This window comes from Zosterops lateralis (genome assembly GCF_965231275.1).
Source record: "Zosterops lateralis genome assembly, chromosome: 2".
NCBI classification, from domain to species: domain Eukaryota; kingdom Metazoa; phylum Chordata; class Aves; order Passeriformes; family Zosteropidae; genus Zosterops; species Zosterops lateralis.
Window position 1 is genome coordinate 99226048 of NC_139763.1, and position 6425 is coordinate 99232472.

Here is a 6425-nt window from a genome sequence, read left to right on the forward strand (position 1 = left end):
TGCAGCCTGGAGAGGGATGGGGAGCATCTCTTCACCTTCCTTTCAGCATCATCATTTTAAATACCTTCCCTCAATTCATTCTTTGCTCACAGCTACTGGGTGGTGCGACAGTAGAAGGGAAATTTAAATCTGTCCATGGAAAGCATCTGCTTTCATACAAATATGCCTGGCTAAATAATTCCTAAGCCACCAAAAATGTTTTAAGTGCCTTTTAAGCCACAGTAATCCGTGATCTGTTGCTGTCAACATGCAGACCCCTGACACCTCTTCCTGTTTTGAACAGCGTGGGGTCAGCAGGGACTGCAGAGCATTAACCCTCTAAGCCACAAGAGTGTAAAAGATCTTGGCAGTGCCCATCCCTCAGCCTCTCATCCCATGCCAAGCTCAGAGCTCCAGGCTGCAGCTCCCAGCCCGGCCTGGGACAATAAACATTTCAGAGCTGTCACTGCTGCCTCTCCCCTGCTGACATTCAATCATTACGGTATCTTAAGAACGTTTAAATAGGTCAGGTTTTTAATGGGAGAGCTTGGCTTCTGGGAGTGAGGCTGACAGCGCTCTGAGAGCAGATTAACAGCGCTGATAAATCAATCCCAGACTGACTCACAGCCATAAGAAAAATAAGAAGATGAAAAGGGAGCCTAGTTAAATAAATGGTTTCAGTTCTTCGGCTCTGGAGATATACCGGGGGAGGGAAAGAAGGCTTTTTTGTTAAGTGCCTCGTCACTCTTCTTTCTCCAAATCTGACCACGTCCCCCACTCCACCAATGCCCTCTGTGAGAAGTTTTCCATCTCCAATGATCTTGAGCATCCCGTCCTGCCCATAAGGTCAGAGATTAATGGTGTGTTTTCAGAACTGCTGTGCATCCTTTTCCCAGCTACCACATAACCTAATTGCCATTAGTGAATTTTGGGTTCCCCCTCCGGCAAAGTACCCTGCGCTATCCATAACCACTGGGGGAAGGCAGGGGGTTAAAAGCACCAATAATACATGTAGGCAACTCAGGTTAATCTTTTGAGTATTCATTAACGAGGCATTCGTTTGCATAGCACGTCATTGGAATTACCGTAGTCCCACCGCCAATTCCATTAAACCCTTCCGAAGCTAATAGCAGAAGTATTTTAGTCTTGATCAATGCAAGGAAAAAAAAAAAAAAAAAAAAAAAAAAAAAAAAAAAAAAATCTCCTAAGCATCTCTCTGGGGTTTGTATTACGCAATCTGACTTCAAAGACAGGGCACTTCATTAGCCTACTTCAGCCTCTGACTATGATGCACTCTGTCTGCTCAAGCAGCCTGAAAACCACATTTCCATTTCAATAGGCAGCACTGTCCTAAAATACTCCTAGGTCTTCAGACACAACATATTCTAGCTCCTGGTGCCAAGCTCCTGCAAGACAACTTGTCTTTTTTTGCCTTTTTTATATTTTGGCTTCAAGGATTCAGAGCCTGCCCTTCAGGTATGGGCAGGGGTGGGTGCAGCCCTTGCTGTTTGCCTGGCTTTCCTGCTGTGGAAGCTTATTTTTCAGGGGAGCTGAGGAGGAAAGAAGTAAAAAATTCATGCCCTTTTAGACACAGGAGGTTTTGTGATTTTTCAATTTTTCGCTGCTGTAACTCTATGAGTCATAACTCGACTTTCAGTCAAGGATTGTTTGCTATCTTTTGTTTACCTTATGCCAACTCTAAACTACACTAAAACCTGCAGAGACAGTTTAATTGATGAAACAATTGTCTTGGGGATACTTTATTAACTTTGCAAGTGCTGATGGAATAAACCCAGTGTGATTGGCGTGATGCTAAATAGCAGGAAAACACTGCAGAAAAGAGACTGTGTGAGTTTTTCAGCATTTACATTCTGTAAGCAACAACAATACATTATTCCTTTCTCAATATAGATAGACCGGGCTGGTCACCTCTGCTGAAAATTCAGCCATTAAGCTTCTTGAAATATTAAGGCCAGTCTTTAAAGAAAGTCTATTTCCAGGAGTATTAACGTTCTGCCTGAAAAAGCACAAGTCTGTGCTTCTCACATGCCCTAATGATTCAATGCTTTTTGTCAGTTGAATTTAAACACCTCCAAAAATGGACATGACATCCTTCTCTCCAACAGCAATATTCTGGAGTCACTGGCTTGTGTGTGCATGTAAGTGTATATATATAGGAGAGACACATATATATTTATACCTCTGTGTGTATATCTAAACATATCTATACATATATATAGACTTATCAATGTGAAAACAAGTTTATCTTCTAACCTCTCCCCTCCCAGCTGTGATGCTCCACATTTACAGCTCAGTAGTAGAAATAACAGCCTTTTCCTTTGGAGACCTGCAGAGCTGACCGTGCCAGTGCTGCTGCACCCTGCTGTGCTCCCCTGATGCTGGAGCTGAAATCCTGCCCCCAGGAAGCTCTTGGGGCTCAGCCTCCCTCCTGCACAGGCCTCTCCTGTTTTGTGTGACAAGCACACCAGGTCTAACCCCAGGGTAATCTCTGGAGAGGCACAGCAGGGAGAGGTGGGAAAGGGGTGAGCTGTTTAGGGAGGGCAGAGCCAGGAGGGATGAGATGACAGGAGTTACAGGAGAGAGGGATGGTGAGAAAAGGCTGTGCTGGACCACCCAGAGGAACCTCTGGATCCCACTGGAGAAAGGTTGCACTCCCTACCTAGACCAAAACACATGGATACACCATCACACACCATCACTAGCCAGGCACTGCCTTTGAGGAGGACAACCAATTTTATCACAACAGTCAGCAGCAGCTGAGATTTCCAGTGAGGATATGGCCACAACTCTCTCCAGAGTCACACCAGATCCCCAGCAGCAGCCAATCCTGTTGTAACAGGATTGACTTGAGTTGATTTAAAATATATTTTTCTTTATATATATATATATTTCTTTTGTAGCTAAAATAAGCACTTTGTCTTTACAGGAAAAAAATAATGAAGGAGATGGAACCAAAAAAATATCAGATCATATCCTTGAGGTTTCTTGCACAAAGCCAAAGTATCTGCTACATATGTAGTTTTAGGCACTTCAGTCTCATCCAATGGTTCAGAAAAGAAAAGGGAAAGAAAATATTCACATATCTCGTATGGAGATGCAAAGCTAGATTGCTGTAAAAACACTGAACAGGAATGGAACACATGCCCAGCCTCAGTGGGCCCCTCTGAAGCTTCACTTTAAATACCAGTAGCTCGGCAGCGTGAAAACATTAAAGAACTCATTTGACGAGACCACCAGCCCAGCTGAGTGACTCATTTTCATCAAAACTCGCTCAACAGAAAACCTTGGATTTGGATCTATGCAGCCTGTCCCACAGTAACTTCTCACCAGCAGGTTCATTTATTCAAATCTCTTCACCAACAGGGCATTTGGGAACAGCCTTGGTTGAAAGTGTGTTCATCACTCTGTGAGTGCACACTGTTATTCACCTTACCTTTTCAGATGCCCATTTGCAGGTCTGGTGGCTGTGCCTTGCTGCTGCTAGAGAAGAGATCCTAACAATAACTTCTGCAGCAAGGGCCACAAAATAACATTTTTGTTTCTATAGCTATAGAATAATGTATATCATGTTTTAAAAACCAACCTGATGTTTTTCTGAGGATCTAAATTTTCAGCAGGAGGCTAACTGAAAAATTTAACACAGAACTTTGAGAAAAATATAGGCTATTTTTGAGTGTGAAAATATGCCATATAAGAAAAAAAAAAAGAAAGAAAAGGAAGCTGTATTTTTTAAGTTGGATCATTCTGCCTCTTGCCTGTCAAGCACTATGATCCTGGTAAAATCTCTGGTTCTTCTTGTACTGCAGCTGATGAACAGGGATTTTCCAGAGCAGAAAAATCTCCCCTGTTGTCATCACCCAAATGTGCACCAGAACCACAGGAAAGGAGCTGCAGATCTAAAGTCCAGGTGATTTCCACTGGATTGCCAGCATGCCCTGGCTGCCTGCCTTTATCCATTACTGACACACCTTTATACTTCAAGGCACACAAGGCATCCATGATCAGAATGAAAATCAAATTAAATAAACGGTGTGATGCTGGAATTATTGACACTTTTCTAGGAAAGGGAAAATGAGGCAAAGGTAGGGGCTACATCCACATAAATAATGAGGCATTTAATTCCCACTGTTTTCTCTGTGGCAGTGTGTTCATGGTCGTGTTGTTGGACCAGGAGAAATGTCCAGGCAATGGGACTGTAAGAATTTGACAGTGCCCTCAGAGCAAGTCCCACCCTTCTCCATGGGGAGACAAGCTTCTCACCACATGGATCATCTTTGTCACACTTACTTAGTTTTAAAAGAAGGAATTTTTTGTAAAATCTGTGTAAAAACAAATGGCAAGTTGTTTATTACCCAAGCAGTTTATTCTGAATCAAGAAGGAGAGGAGCAGATTTTAGATGCTGCACGTGTAAAGAGCATTGCACTAATTAGTACTGTTGCTCACAACAGAATAGGTAGATGCCCCTTATACTTCCAGTTACAGTGAAGGAAGATTTGGCTCACTCTTCACTTGCCTTGACACACAGACTTGAGTTTTAGCTATTTGCAACAATTGGAAAACGATGCTGAATGCATCTGAACTGCTTAGAGTTTTCTAGTGCCACACAGGATGTCTGTTCCTTGTTAGGTAAAAAGCATGCCTATTAAAGTACAACATCAATGAGCAGAATTTATTTCAATGAGAGAAGAACTAATCAGAAAGCACATGTGTAGGTCCATTCACCAGAAATAATAAACCAAATGACATTTAAGACCAAGTCCAACAGTAGGCACCATTCTGTCCCATACTCAGGCAATGCAGGCAGGTCTCACTGATTTTTTCATAACATATACATGAAGTTCAAAGTTTGAACCTAAATACTTCCTTAACCAGAAAGGACACAGTCTTTCAGGCTACAGATTCAAGATGTGTTTTAATGAGAGTTTAAAAAAAGTATGAAGCTTCTGGGATGAGATTCCAAAAGGACAAATGAAACAGAACCTTCCACAGAACCTTCCACACTCCCCCTGTTCTCGATACCACAGCCTGTTTGTTAGCAGTGACAATGTGTGACATGTCACATGGGGCTCTGCTGAGATGAGCTCCACACCCCTGACCCTGAATCACTGATAAAGTCATGACATGGAAAAAAGGGCAGCCTGAGTGCCTTCACAACAGCCAAGCTCTGGGGCTCAGCAACACCTGCCACAATCCTGTTATCTCCTTTAAGTGTCTCTTACCGCTGTTATCAGAACCAGAAGTGAAGAGGTACTTGCAATAGAAAGGTATTTTTGCACTGTGCTCCCTCACTGGATGGGGTTCCTGCTGTGTCCCACTGTCCAGTCCAGCAGCAATGAACCCACCATGGGGAGCACATGTCTTTGGGGGAAAGGGGGGCCCAGCCACACCAGCTGCTCAGAATGAGGGCACTCAGAATCCAAATCAGTCATTCAGCCATGCCTGAGCAAATTCAGAGCATTTGGTTCTCCTTAGTGTCACCTCCTTTCTCTCCCTGCCCTCCTCTGAGGATGAGATGGTCTAGGAGGCGACCTCTGATCTCCCTTCACACCTTTCCCTTCTTGGGCTCTGGGAAAACACATGGCAGAAGGAAAACTCCAACAGACCTCACTGCTCGTGGCTCCACTTTTACAAACCAAGACAATCAGGTATGGGCAAAAAATAATAGCCAGCAGAGATTTGTTTCAATCTTATTCCTCCTTTATTCATTAATATCTTCAGAGATATCCCCTTCCTCCCCCAAATTAACCCTTCACTGAAACAAGTGTGGACACTTCACCTTGGTTGCTACTGCAACCTGCAAAAGATATTAAGCACTGACATCAGTCACAAGATTCAGCACTTGCCATGTTTATCAGAGCTTCTTTGAAGATCTCAAATATATTAAAAAAGGCATCCAGTACTTGCTAAGAGAACATCTTCCTAGCCAAAAAGGATTAGAGTCTCTAAATAAAAGAAAAGCTGAAAATTCTGTGTGAACTGATGATAAGAACAGATCATTAATATTAAAAATGCAAATACAGAGAGGATATATGCCATCCTCCCACAACAATGGTATTTCTGATCAGTCAGTCAAAGTAAATCCAGCCCAGCATTTATGTACTCAGCTTGGAGTAAAATATTAAGGACAGAATAACAGTTAGGAATATGACAATGATGTTGCCAATAGCCTCTAACCAAGCATCACTAATCCAGGAAATTAAGAGATGAAATAAAAAGAAACCCAACTGAATTGAAATAAGAAACATGTAGCTACAATCTTCAAAAATCTTCATGTTGTGATACAGTGAGCATAGATTGTGACTAAGGCATCTGTTTGTAGTCTTACGAGCCTTTTTAGAGCTGATTCCACCTTTCTGGGATTCATTGAATGAGTAATCACTAGCATTCATTCATTTTATCAGGCTTTTTTTTCTCCTCCCCTGCA